The sequence below is a fragment of the Triticum aestivum genome, chromosome 5B, assembly GCF_018294505.1.
Source record: "Triticum aestivum cultivar Chinese Spring chromosome 5B, IWGSC CS RefSeq v2.1, whole genome shotgun sequence".
Taxonomy (NCBI): Eukaryota; Viridiplantae; Streptophyta; class Magnoliopsida; order Poales; family Poaceae; genus Triticum; species Triticum aestivum.
In genome coordinates this window covers 175,839,309-175,854,508 of record NC_057807.1, presented here as the reverse complement: position 1 = coordinate 175,854,508, position 15,200 = coordinate 175,839,309, and positions in this window count along the sequence as shown.

The following is a 15,200-nucleotide window of genomic DNA, read 5'->3' as shown; positions in this document are numbered from 1 at the left end:
GTATCATTATCCACCGCCGAAGCAGAATACATTGCCGCCGGATCATGTTGTGCTCAATTACTTTGGATGACCCAAACTCTTAAGGATTATGGGATGCATGTGAAACATGTTCCATTGCTTTGTGACAATGAAAGTGCTATTAAGATTGCTCACAATCACGTGCAACATTCTCAAACTAAGCATATTGAAGTTTGGCATCATTTCATTCGAGATCATGTTGCTGAAGGAGACATCAATCTTAAGCATGTTCGTACCGATAAGCAATTGGCGGATATATTTACCAAACCGCTTGATGAAAAAGTATTTTGCCGTTAGAGAGGTGAATTGGAAATCTTTGATGCCTCAAACTTGGAATAGAAATTCAATTTGGATACATGCAGGCATGAGCCTCTTGGTGACTAATCCTTGATATGTCTCTTAAGATGATGATCAATTATCTTGGATGCATTTTTGCACCCTTGCATGCTATCTAACCCGTGTAGGTACTTGGATGAGCCTCAATTTAGGAAAATGCTAATAACTCCAATCCAAAGTGACTTCTACATCACCAAGTTCTTATAGTTTGGTTGTTGATTTCAAGGATGCATGAACTCACTCAACATATCCTTTGACTATTTCAATATGTCAAATTTCATGATTGTCAATTTGGACATACAAGTTCTCTTCCTTGCAAGACTAACCCATGTAGGAAGATGAACTTCAACTACAAGTGGTGCTCCCAACTCTTGACGGTCTACATCAACATTGAGCATCCAACATAAGTTTAACTACATGATCAAGATCAACACCACAACCCAAGGTATGACATTCCATCTTAGAGAAGCTTTACTCCAAGACATGAGTTAAAGCAACTCAACAAGATGTGAATACATCAAAATGCTTAAATGAAAAATGGCAACCCCATTTTGAGCTTAAACGATGAGTATGACCTACGATCAAGTGATCTCACTTGACTCCTCAGTCAATATACTCGAACGTAGGTGACTTTTTCGTCGACCATTTCTAGATGAAGTTATCTAGTGTTCTCTTGCATAGTTGTTTTTTCCATTTGCATGTTTTCTTGCCATTGTGTCTCTTTTCAAAAAAAATCATCTAGATCTCTTTTTTAATTTTCTATTATTCATCTGTGTTTCTATAGTTAATTCATTGCAAATCTTTATGACAACTCCTTGCAAAACCTTGTGAGATATCATTTGCCAAGTGAGCCGAGTTGACAAAATTTTGCTCTATGTTGAACTCAGTCTCACCGATCCAAGCCCATCGTCTAGACCGAAATACAGGGTTCCCTTGTATATAGTTCATCGGTACAACCGACAAGGACTAGCTCCGCCTACCGATGAGCACCCTCTTTGACTCTGCCATTTCGGGGTCACCAATGGAAATAGATCGGCGTCACCGATTTCAACACTAAGAAAACATTTTGTCATTTGATATTGCCTATTTTCTTCAGCTCCACTCAATGATTCTTTTCCTCTATCAGCATCATAAGCTACATGATGCTTTGTAGTGACTCTCAAGGACCACACCTTAGCTTATGTTCTAGAAGTACCCTTCTTGGAAATTGATGTCAAAGGGGGAGAGAGAACACGTCAAAGCTTATCAAATGAGCGCATCTAAGCTCTTCTATAGATGCTTGTTAACAAACAGGAGAGAAGTCACATGTCTTTAAGAGTGGAAGACACGTTAGTATGATTCATTCTAGTTTTGCTTTGTTTATCTTTGCTTTGATTTCATTGCTTTGCTCTGATCTCATTGCTCTGATTTTATCTCACCCTACCTTCTCCCATTACCCCATATCAGATTCAGGGGGAGAAAGAGCCTATGCCTAAGGGGGAGAAAAATCTGTGAACTTATTGCACATCTTTAAATCTTTGGGGACCACTACTGCAGGATGTTGCTAACGTGACACTACGATCAGAGACCCTTCGATGAAACTCTGTGTGATGCAATAATCGCAAATGGTGGTGTAAAAAACTGTCAAAAAGGTGCAAAACATTTGCAATGACGGATGCATCAACACGGTTCAGATTTTGGTTGTGTGTGCGATGTAGGGCATACGGTTCAGTTCAATGAACTGTTTGCGATGAGAAAGAAGAACGGAAACGGGCAGCCAGATGAAGGCGTGTGCGATATACAGAATACAGTTCACTCGGATTAACCGTTTGTGATGAGGCAGAACAACAGAAACGGGCAGCTAGATGAAGGTGTGTGTGATTGAGGGCATATGCTTCAGAAGGATTAACTGTTTGCGATTAGGCAATAGAACAGAAATGGTCAGCCAGATCAAAGTGTTTGCGATTGATTGCATGCACTTCACACGGATGAACTGTTTGCGATTAGCCACAACAAACAGAAATAGTTAGACAGATCAATGTATGTGCGCTAGACGGGCACACATTCTAATTAAAAGAAGCATGTGCGATGGTAATAACAAGCACGCACGGTTCTTGGAACAAGACGTGTGCTGACATTGCCTATTGGGGTGCACCCTATGGTGCAAACGCCACATACGCGGCCAACAAAGCGTGCCCATGTTACGCCGTCCGGGAATAGTGCCGCACTTGGAAATTATAGAACCATCAATAAATTTTGAGCCTGCGTCCCGTCACATTCCAAATTGTAAACATGTTCACACCGGTCAAAACCTAAATGGTTTCCCACTTAGGAGCGTATTAGTACTCGGTTATAAATACTACTACTCCAAGATGACTGCACATTCCTCCTCAACTCCTCATCCACAAAAACAAACAAGTCATTCATCATCGTTCCCTTGTGTCTGCCATGGCCAGCGTGAGTTCTGGGTCGAGAGATTGCCACCAGGGAGAGGAGAGCATGGAAGCGGAAGCACGGGAGATGTCCCGCCTCGTCGTGAAAGCAGCCGACATGTCCCGCCGCACGGTTGTAGCAGCACAGAGGTCCCGCCGAGCCGCTGAAGCAGCACCGGAGGTCCCACCGCACTGTCGATGCAGCAGACTGGTGCGACCATGTCGCGGAAGCAGCAGAGATGTCCGGCCATGCCGTGGAAGCAGCAAAGATGTCCTCCCGCACTGTGGCGGCCTGGGAAAATGTCTCGCAGGCAGGCGAGGACTCTTACAGGTGCATGCATGCGATCGTCCATAGCCAGATGGATCAGATCTCCGGCTGGGCGAGGTTGCAGGACGACATGAAAGTCTCATTTGAACAGGCTACCGGCGTCATCCGACAACTAAGGGAGAGCAATGCGAAGCTCCAGGCCGAGCATGACCTGCTGAGGGCAAAGATCGTCAGAAGTGTAGAGCATGACCTGCTCCAGGCCTTGTTGAAGAGGACCAGCGTCATTGTCAAGAAACTTATGGACGAGAATGTCGTGCTGTGGATGAAGCGCAAAAGGCTGGTGGAGGAATCCGTGGATGCTCTCAAGCAGCATATTGAGGACAAGAAAGAGCTCATCGCCGCTCACCGTGGAGACTAGTTCCCGTGGCCTGCAGCAACGCATCAAGAAAGTAGAGATCAGCGAGCCAGATCGTTGTCTTCCTTCTTCTTTTTCCCTTGTGTATTTTGGGCGTTGTCGCAAGTGGCTTTTTTTAGTTATGTTCCTAAATATGTAAGACAATTATTATTCATTGTCATCGTCCTTATATTCATCATGATTGCTGTAAGTCGCAGTCGATGCTTTATAGGTCCGTCGTACATCAAGATCCATGCAAAACTTTCTTTTTAGATTTTCATTTTCTCTCTTAAATCTCAGCCCAGTGAGACATAGCCACGCCGTGAAACAGGGGCTCGGGTGCCATTAATGGAGACGTTGGGAGGGAGGTGCACGGTGGGTAGAGGTCAAAGGGCTCTCCTCCTTATGAGCACATGCAGGGGTCTGATCGCACGCCTCCCATACTCAAATAGCTACCCCGCATGGCACCTCCTAGCCAATAAAAAAGGAGACGTGTGGTGGCACGTAATTGGTAAGTAGAACGCCCATGGCTCAATAATAGTTGTGTTTCCGATTTGTAACGTGACAACACTTGTTCCAAAATGACCTTGTTGATTGTTAATGTGAGCGCCTTCACAAATCGGACAGAAAAATTACCACAACATGTTGGTGCCATGTCATGACACCATGCCAAGTTTCATGATTTTCGGGCATGTTTTGGATTTACAGGAATTAAAACACCAAGTTTCTCAATCTTTCCAACCGAGCCACGACACCCAGATGTTTGAATTTCATTCCCATTTCTTGCATGGGACCTAGAAAGTCACCCAAGGACACACATGTGATTTTTCAACCAACTTTGGTGCACTGGAGCATGTGCTTGTAGTTCAAATTTGAATTATGCACATTAAATGCCCAGAAATTCAATTAATGTATAAAAAAGGCCAAACGAACCCAGAATAATTCCAAATTTAGCACGATACTTCTATTTGGTCTAATATGCCTGTGTAAAAAATTAAGGTGGGAGAAGGCAGTGTACGTATGTCGTTTCGCACACAGAGGTGACAAGTTCCCGCTTGGAACCACGAGCCTTCTTGAGAGAAGCTCCAGTTTGCAAGAAGTTTATACCAAAGCTTGTCCCAATTCGGCCAAAAAAATTACCGCAGCATGTTGGTGCCATGTCATGATGTCATGCCAAGTTTCATAATTTTCAGGCGTGTTTTGGATTTGCATGAACAAAAAAACCAAGTTTCTCAATCTTTCCGGCCGAGCCACGATGCCCAAATGTTTGAATTTCACTCCCATTTCTTGCATGGGACCTAGAAACTCACCCAAGGACACACTGTGATTTTTCAACCAACTTTGGTGCACTTGAGCATGTGCTTGTAGTTCCAATTTGAATTATGCACATTAAATGCCTAGAAATTCAATTAATGTATAAAAAAGGCCAAAGAAACCCGGAATAATTCCAAAATTTAGCACGATACTTCTATTTGGTCTAATCAGCCTATGTAAAAACATTAAGGCGGGAGATGGCAGTGTACGTATGTCGTTTCACACACGGAGGTGACATGTTCCCTCTTGGAAACACGAGCCTTCTTGAGAGAAGCTCTAGTTTGCAAGAAGCTTATACCAAAGCTTGTCCCAATTCGGCCAAAAAATTATCACAGCATGTTGGTGCCATGTCATGACACCATGCCAAGCTTCTGTTGGGGAACGTTGCATAAAATAAAAAAATTCCTACGTTCACCAAGATCAATCTATGAGTTCATCCAGCAATGAGAGAGAGGATTGCATCTACATACCCTTGTAGATCGCGAGCGGAAGCGTTCAAGAGAACGGGGTTGAGGTAGTCGTACACGTCGGGATCCAAATCACCGGAGATCCTAGCGCCGAACGGACGGCTCCTCCGCGTTCAACACACGTACTGTCAGCGTGACGTCTCCTCCTTCTTGATCCAGCATGGGGGGAGGAGAGGTTGATGAAGATCCAGCAGCACGACGGCGTGGTGGTGGATGCAGCAGGGATCTGGCAGGGCTTCGCCAAGCGTCTGCGGGAGGGAGAGGTGTAGCAAGGGGGAAGGGAGGCGCCAGGGGCAAGGGTGCGGCTGCCCTCCCTCCCCCTCTTTATATAGGGTCCCCGGGGGGGGCACCGGCCCTAGGAGATGGGATCTCCTAGGGGGCGGCAGCCAAGGGGGAGACTTGCCCCCCAAGGCAAGACAGGATTGCCGTACCACTCTGGTGCGGAACGTGTCCTTGTGGACCTTCGAAGTTCAGTAGGAGCTTGATCCGAAGTATCTTGATCATCATCATTAACTTCCTCTCTTGTCGGTGCTGGCACCACAGGAACATTTTCCTGAGTTGCGCTACTCACCGTTTCAAGAGGTAGTACTTCATCAAGCTCTACTTTCCTCCCACTTAATTCTTTCGAGAGAAACTCTTTCTCCAGAAAGGACCCGTTCTTGGCAACAAAGATCTTGCCTTCGGATCTTAAGTAGAAAGTATACCCTATGGTTTCCTTAGGGTATCCTATGAATACGCATTTTTCCGACTTGGGTTCGAGCTTCTCAGGTTGAAGTTTCTTGACATAAGCATCGCATCCCCAAACTTTTAGAAACGACGGCTTAGGTTTCTTCCCAAACCATAATTCATACGGTGTCGTCTCAACGGATTTAGACGGTGCCCTATTTAAAGTGAATGTAGTTGTCTCTAGAGCGTATCCCCAAAATGATAGCGGTAAATCAGTAAGTGACATCATAGATCACACCATATCCAATAGAGTGCGATTACGATGTTCGGACACACCATTTCACTGAGGTGTTCCAGGCGGCGTGAGTTGTGAAACGATTCCACATTTTCTCAAGTGCGTACCAAATTCGTGACTTAAATATTCTCCCCCATGATCTGATCGTAGGAACTTTATCTTTCGGTCATGTTGATTCTCTACCTCATTCTGAAATTCCTTGAACTTTTCAAAGGTCTCAGACTTGTGTTTCATCAAGTAGACATACCCATATCTACTCAAGTCATCAGTGAGAGTGAGAACATAACGATATCCTCCACGAGCCTCAACGCTCATTGGACCGCACACATCAGTATGTATGATTTACAATAAGTTGGTTGCTCGCTCCATTGTTCCGGAGAATGGAGTCTTGGTCATCTTGCCATGAGGCATGGCTCGCATGTGTCAAACGATTCATAATCTAGAGACTCTAAAAGCCCATCAGCATGGAGCTTCTTCATGCGCTTGACACCAATGTGACCAAGGCGGCAGTGCCACAAGTATGTGGGACTATCGTTATCAACTTTACATCTTTTGGTATTCACACTATGATTATGTGTAACATTACGCTCGAGATTCATTAAGAATAAACCATTCACCAGCGGGGCATGACCATAAAACATATCACTCATATAAATAGAACAACCATTATTCTCGGATTTAAATGAGTAGCCATCTTGAATTAAATGAGATCCTGATACAATGTTCATGCTCAAAGCTGGTACTAAATAACAATTATTGAGGTTCAAAACTAATCCCGTAGGTAAATGTAGAGGTAGCGTGCCGACGGCGATCACATCGACCTTGGAACCATTCCCGACGCGCATCGTCACCTTGTCCTTCACCAGTCTCCGCTTATTCCGCAACTCCTGCTTTGAGTTACAAATATGAGCAACCGCACCGGTATCAAATACCCAGGAGCTACTACGAGCACTGGTAAGGTACACATCAATTACATGTATATCACATATACCTTTGGTTTTGCCGACCTTCTTGTTCGCTAAGTACTTGGGGCAGTTCCGCTTCCAGTGACCACTTCCCTTGCAATAAAAGCACTCAGTCTCAGGCTTGGGTCCATTGCTTGACTTCTTCCTGGCAACCGGCTTACCAGGCGCGGCAACTTCCTTGCCGTCCTTCTTGAAGTTCTTCTTACCCTTGCCCTTCTTGAACTTAGTGGTTTTATTCACCATCAACACTTGATGTTCCTTTTTGATCTCCACCTCCGCTGATTTCAGCATTGAATATACCTCAGGAATGGTCTTTTCCATCCCCTGCATATTGAAGTTCATCACAAAGCTCTTGTAGCTCGGTGGAAGCGACTGAAGGATTCTGTCAATGACCGCGTCATCCGGGAGATTAACTCCCAGCTGAATCAAGCGGTTGTGCAACCCAGACATCTTGAGTATGTGCTCACTAACAGAACTATTTTCCTCCATCTTACAGCTGAAGAATTTGTCGGAGACTTCATATCTCTCGACCCGGGCATGACCTTGGAAAACCATTTTGAGCTCCTCGAACATCTCATATGCTCCGTGTTGCTCAAAACGCTTTTGGAGCCCTGGTTCTAAGCTGTAAAGCATGCTGCACTGAACAAGGGAGTAATCATCAGCACGAGACTGCCAAGCGTTCATAATGTCTTGGTTCTCTGGGATTGGTGCTTCACCTAGCGGCGCTTCTAGGACATAATCTTTCTTGGCTGCTATGAGGATGATCCTCAGGTTCCGGACCCAGTCCGTATAGTTGCTGCCATCGTCTTCCAGCTTGGTTTTCTCTAGGAACGCATTGAAGTTCAGGTGGACATGAGCGTTGCCATTTGATCTACAAGACATATTGTAAATATTTTAGACTAAGTTCATGATAATTAAGTTCATCTTAATCAAATTATTTAATGAACTCCCACTTACACAGACATCCCTCTAGTCATCTAAGTGAAACATGATCCGAGTCAACTAGGCCATGTCCGATCATCACGTGAGACGGACTAGTTAACTTTGGTGAACATCTTCATGTTGATCGTATCTTCTATATGACTCATGCTCGACCTTTCGGTCTTCCGTGTTCCGAGGCCATGTCTGTACATGCTAGGCTCGTCAAGTCAACCTAAGTGTACTGCGTGTGTAAATCTGGCTTACACCCGTTGTATTCGAACGTTAGGATCTATCACACCCGATCATCACGTGGTGCTTCGAAACAACGAACCTTCGCAACGGTGCACAATTAGGGGGAACACTTTTCTTGAAATTATTATGAGGGATCATCTTACTTACTACCGTCGTTCTAAGTAAACAAGATGAAAAACATGATAAACATCACATGCAATCATAATAGTGACATGATATGGCCAATATCATATAGCTCCTTTGATCTCCATCTTCGGGGCTCCATGATCATCTTCGTCACCGGCATGACACCATGATCTCCATCATCATGATCTCCATCATCGTGTCTTCATGAAGTTGTCACGCCAACGACTACTTCTACTTCTACGACTAACGCGTTTAGCAATAAAGTAAAGTAATTTACATGGCGGTCTTCAATGACACGCAGGTCATACAAAAAATAAAGACAACTCCTATGGCTCCTGCCGGTTGTCATACTCAACGACATGCAAGTCGTGATTCCTATTACAAGAACATGATCTCATACATCACATATAAATCATTCATCATTCATCACAACTTTGGCCATATCACATCACAAGACACTTGCTGCAAAAACAAGTTAGACGTCCTCTAATAGTTGTTGCAAGTTTTTACGTGGCTTCTATAGGTGATCTAGCAAGAATGTTTTCTTACCTACGTTAAAGCCACAACGTGATTTGCCAACTTCTATTTACCCTTCATAAGGACCCTTTTCATCGAATCCGCTCCAACTAAAGTGGGAGAGACAGACACCCGCCAGCCACCTTATGCAACTAGTGCATGTCAGTCGGTGGAACCTGTCTCATGTAAGCGTACGTGTAAGGTCGGTCCGGGCCGCTTCATCCCACAATACCGCTGAACCAAAATAAGACTAGTAGTGGCAAGAAAGTTGACAACATCTACGCCCACGACAAATTATGTTCTACTCGTGCAAAGAGAACTACGCATAGACCTATCTCATGATGTCATTGTTGGGGAATGTTGAGTAAAATAAAAAATTTCCTACGTTCACCAAGATCAATCTATGAGTTCATCCAGCAATGAGAGAGAGGATTGCATCTACATACCCTTGTAGATCGCGAGCAGAAGCGTTCAAGAGAACGGGGTTGAGGTAGTCGTACACGTCGTGATCCAAATCACCGGAGATCCTAGCGCCAAACGGACGGCACCTCCGCATTCAACACACGTACTGTCAGCATGACGTCTCCTGCTTCTTGATCCAGCAAGGGGGAATGAGAGGTTGACGAAGATCCAGCAGCACGACGGCGTGGTGGTGGATGCAGCAGGGATCCGGCAGGGCTTCGCCAAGCGTTTGCGGGAGGGAGAGGTATAGCAAGGGGGAAGGGAGGCGCCAGGGGCAAGGGTGTGGCTGCCCTCCCTCCCCCCTCTTTATATAGGGTCCCCAGGGGGGCGCCGGCCCTAGGATATGGGATCTCCTAGGGGGGCAGCGGCCAAGGGGGGAGACTTGCCCCCCAAGGCAAGTGGAGGCACCCCCTCCCCTAGGGTTCCCAACCCTAGGCGTAGGGGGCCCAAGGGGGGGGCGCACCAGCCCACCAGGGGCTGGTCCCCTCCCCACTTGTAATGCCCCGGATCCGATGTGCCAGGTGTCTGCCAGCTATTCGCCGTCGTTGCCATGTCATTTGCTTGCGTGTTGCATTTTGCCATGTCATCATCTGCATTTTATCATGTCATCATGTGCTTTTATTTTTGCATACGTGTTCATCTCATGCATTCGAGCATTTTGCCCGTTGTCCGTTTTGCAATCCGGCGCTCCTATGTCCTCCGGCGTTCCCCTTTTATCTTTAGTTGTGTGCGGGTGTTAAACTTTCTTGGAATGGCCCGAGGTTTGCCAAGCGGCCTTAGTATAGCACCGGTAGACCGCCTGTCAAGTTTCGTGCCATTTGGAGTTCGTTTGGTACTCCAACGGTTAACCGGGTAACCGTAAAGCCTCCTTCTCTTTGCAGCCCAACACCCCTTCCAAACTGGCCCAAAACCTATCTAACTCCCCACCATGCTCTCGGTCGTTCGATCATGATCGCGTGGCCGAAAACCGCTCCTCATTTGGACTCTCCTAGCTCCCTCTACCTATAAATATGTCTTCCTCCCCGAATTCCCGCAGTCCAAACCCTAAAAATCATCCCCGTCGCCCGCCGGACATGTCCGTCCCGAACCGGACGAAATCGCCGCCCACTCCCGCGCCGCCACGTGGCAGCCGCCGCTGCCCCGCGCCGCCGGGCCGCCGCCCACCGCCGCGGCCCCGCTCTGCCCCGCGCGCCGCTGCACCTGGCCGCAGCTGCCGCCGCCGTTGCGTCCCCGGCCGGCCCCCTCGCCGTCCCGCGCCGGCCGCGCCCTGCCGTGCGCCGCCCGCCGCCTGGAGCTCGCGCCGGCACCGCCGGCCTCCTCCTTCGCCGGAGCGCCCGGTCCGGCCGGATCCGGCCTCCCCGGCCCCGATCCGCCCTCCCCGGCGTCCTCCCGGCCTTCCCCGCGTCTCCGGCCGTCGTTCCCCGCAAATCCGGCGAAGCTCCGGCCAGATCTGCCGCGCCTCGATTTCCGTGCATCCTCAGGTTGACTTCCCCCCCTCTGAAATTTGCCCAAGTCCCGAAGTCATTTTGCATAATCATGCCATGTTTGACCTGTTGTATCTCTGCATCTGTAGCTCCATTTTGTGCGCGTAATATGTCAAATTGTTCGCCTCGATGAGTAGATCATTTCATTCCATTGCATCATTTTCATTTGTGCTCATCTTGATGCCCTAAATGATGTTTGAAGAGTGCTAAGTGATGTTAATCTGCTGAAACTGTTATAACTTGCTCATTTGTCATTTTTGCCATGATTGATGTGTGCACCCTATGAGGTTGATGTCTACATGTGTTTTGATCTATGCCATGCCATCTTTCCAGTGGTGCTATCCATGTATTTTTGTGATTTGTGTGCTGAGTGCATCGAGCTTGCTAAGTAGGGTACTTGCTGTTGTTGATTTCAGTCCCTGTTCTCCTGATATTTTTATGCCATGTAAACTTGTTGCTACAGAGAGATCCATGCATATTTTGAGACACTTAAGTAAGGGTGTTTTGAACATGTGGTTTTTTTCTATCCATTCATGCCCTTGTTTGCAATTATGGGGTAGTCTAGAATGTCATTTGAGTGCTCTACTTTTGCTTCAAAATGTTTTCTGGCAGATTGTTTACTTGTTATTCAATTTGGCCAAGGTTGCTATAGTTGATCCTTGCATGCTATGGCCTTGTTCTTGCCTTGGTTGGTTACATAAACATGTCTTGTTGATGATGCTATGCTTATCTTGTCATGCAATGACTTGTGGTGAGTGATTCAAACTTGTTAAGTAGTGTACTTGCTGATACTGTTTTGCTAGGCTGAATCTGTTATTTCGTGATGCCATGTAAACCTGCTGCTACTAATCATTCTATGCATAATCTGGAGATGATCACTAAACATGTTTTGATCTACATGTCATGCTCTATCCATTCATGCCCCTGGTTGAATTTATAGCTTGCTGTAGCTTGTTGTAATCTTGCTGCAAAGTTGCTAAATAATGTTGCTGTCAGCCTGTTAACATTAAGTTCAGTTGTTACCATGTGTTTTCCTAGTGTTCCATGCACCCTATGAACTTGATCTTGCCATGCTTAACTTCACAAATATGCCTTCTTACTGCTGGTTGCCTTGCAATGCCATGTATTGCTCTATAGTGAGTGGTTCAAGCTCACCAACATGCCTACTTATTGTTGTACCTGCCATGTTCGAACCTGTAATAACTTGCCATGTTTACATGGATGCCATCATATTCTCTGATCCTTTTTGACTCTTGATCAGTAAGGGACTTTTGATCTATGCAATTAGTAGATTCATGCCATGCCTTTTTTGCCATGATAAGTTCCTGTAACATGTGGTTTGGTAGCTCTAAACATTGCAACTTGATGTTATTTCCTGATAAGTCTGAACTGTTATTATTTGCAATCTTACCATGTCTTTTTGAGCATGTTCTAGTCTTTTCTGGAGATAGCTCAGGGTTCATGTTTTGTCATGCTTTACCTGTACATCATGCCCATGCCTTTTGTTATTACGTTGAGATGTTGTAGCTTGTTGTTTTGATGCTTGCAATATGCCTAGTTGCTGTTATGGACAGGTTGTTGCTATGACTTGTATAGAGTGTATGTGTTGAACCGTTGCTCCGTTTTGGCTGTGCTCTATATGAAACTTGCTTGTTTTTGCATATAGATTCATATTATCATGTTGCATCATTGTTTTGAGGTGTTTGCTTGATGTTTGGATGCATTTTGCATCAATGCCATGTTTATCTTGTCTTGCTCATATCTTCTAGGCCGTAGCTCCGAATTAAATGAACTTTATATGTAACTTGACTAGAATCTCGTGTAGATCATCTTGGTGCATCTTAGCTTGCTGTTTAACAACTTGAACATAAGGTTTATTCAGATCTGTACCAACTTCGAAATTTGCATATGAGGACTTACCGGAATTGTAATATGTTGTTCCCGGCCTCATTTAAACTTGTGTTGATGTGTTGCTCTTCTTTGCATCATCCCTTGCCATAAGTAGCTTCATGTAGCTTTGTCATGCATCATGCTTGTTGTGCATCATGCCTTGTTCATGTGTGGTGTGTTTACCTTGTTGTCTACTTCTTTTCGATATTTCCTGTTTCGTTGCGATCGTGAGGATTCATTCGTCTACGGTTGGTTCGGCTTCATCCGTTTGTCTTCTTCATGGACTCGTTCTTCTTCCTTGCGGGATTTCAGGCAAGATGACCGCTACCCTGGATCTCACTACTATCATTGCTATGCTAGTTGCTTCGTTCTATTGCTATGCTGCGCTACCTATCACTTGTTCATCAAGACATCCCATATTGCCATGAACCCCTAACCTTTGACACCTTTCCTATGCAAACCGTTGCTTGGCTATGTTACCGCTTTGCTCAGCCCCTCTTATAGCGTTGCTAGCTGCAGGTGAAGTTGAAGATTGCTCCATGGTGGACAGGGTTTTTGTTGGGATATCACAATATCTCTTATATTATTAATGCATCTATATATTTGGTAAAGGGTGGAAGGCTCGGCCTTATGTCTGGTGTTTTGTTCCACTATTGCCGCCCTAGTTTCTGTCATACCGGTGTTATGTTCCCGGGTTTTGCGTTCCTTACGCGGTCGGGTGATTTATGGGACCCCCTTGACAGTTCGCTTTGAATAAAACTCCTCCAGCAAGGCCCAACATTGACTTTTACCATTTGCCTCACCACCACCTACATTTCCCTTGGGAGTAATTAACCCAAGGGTCATCTTTATTACAGCCCCCCCGGGCCAGTGCTTGTCTAAGCGTTGGTCCAAACTAGAGCACCGTGCGGGACCATTTCCTTGGCAACTTGGATTCGTTGGTTCCTATACGCTTCGCTTATCCAGTGTTGCCCTGAGAACGAGATATGTGCAGCTCCTATCGGGATTGTCGGCGCATCGGGCGGCTTTGCTGGTCTTGTTTTACCATTGTCGAAATATCTTGTAAATCGGGATTCCGAGACTGATCGGGTCTTCCTGGGAGAAGGTCTATTCCTTCGTTGATCGCGAGAGCTTATCATGGGCTAAGTTGGGACACCCCTGCAGGGTATAATCTTTCGAAAGCCGTGCCTGCGGTTATTGGCAGATGGGAATTTGTTAATGTCCGGTTGTAGATAACTTGACACCAGATCCAAATTAAAACGCATCAACCGCGTGTGTAGCCGTGATGGTCTCTTCTCGGCAGAGTCCGGGAAGTGAACACGGTTTCTGGGCTATGTTTGACGTAAGCAGGTGTTCAGGATCACCTCTTGATCATTACTAGTTGACGACCGTTCCGCTTGTTCTCTTCTCGCTCTTATTTGCGTTGGTTAGCCACCATATCATGCTTAGTCGCTGCTGCAGCCTCACCACTTTACCCCTTCCTTTCCCATTAAGCTTTGCTAGTCTTGATACCCATGGTAATGGGATTGCTGAGTCCTCGTGGCTCACAGATTACTACAACAACAGTTGCAGGTACAGGTAATGCGATGATCATGACGCAAGAGCGATGCTTGCTTGCGTTGAGTTCGTCTGCTTCTTTGATCAGGGGATAGGTTCCAGGTCGGCAGCCTGGGCTAGCAGGTTGGATATTGTTTGAGTTACTGTTTATGATTCATCCGTAGTCATATGTTGTTCTTGTATGTTGTATTGTTATATTCGTGTGACATTGTATGTATTGGATGTATCCCCACTATTATGTATTGTTGATGTAATGATATCCACCTTGCAAAAGTGTTCCAATATGCGGGTCTATCCTTGGTGGGACCTTCGAGTTCCTTTTGGATAGGGTCGCATATTGGGCGTGACAAGTTGGTATCAGAGCCTCGACCGACCCTAGGAGCCCCCTTGATTGATCATGTAGTTTGGCCGTTGTTGAGTCTAGAAGAAAACTATTTTCGGAGTCTAGTTATATCGGAGAGTAGGAGTTCTTTTTAGTCCTCTGCCCCTTCGTCGCTCTGGTGAGGAATCCTGACGTAGGTGTTTTGAATTACTCCTCTTCCCCTTCAAATTTTTCTTTAGGATCACGTAGTTGGTTTTTCGTTCGTTGTTCCTCAGCTCCTTTTCATCCGGTGCATTTCTCGTCAAGTCGACTCGAGCCTCTTCATCATTATCAAGTTCAATCCTCAGTTGTTTTTATTTTTCCCACCCGCCCACCCCTTTTTTATCTCGGAACCGGAGTCCGTAATTGAGCATCCATCCTACTCGTGTGAAGCCTTTGCTTTCTTTCAACCGATGTTTTCTCTTCAACATATTCGTCGTTTTCCCTTCTAGTTACCTTTGTTTTTCCCGCCCTCCCACCCTCTTTTCCCCGGAGTT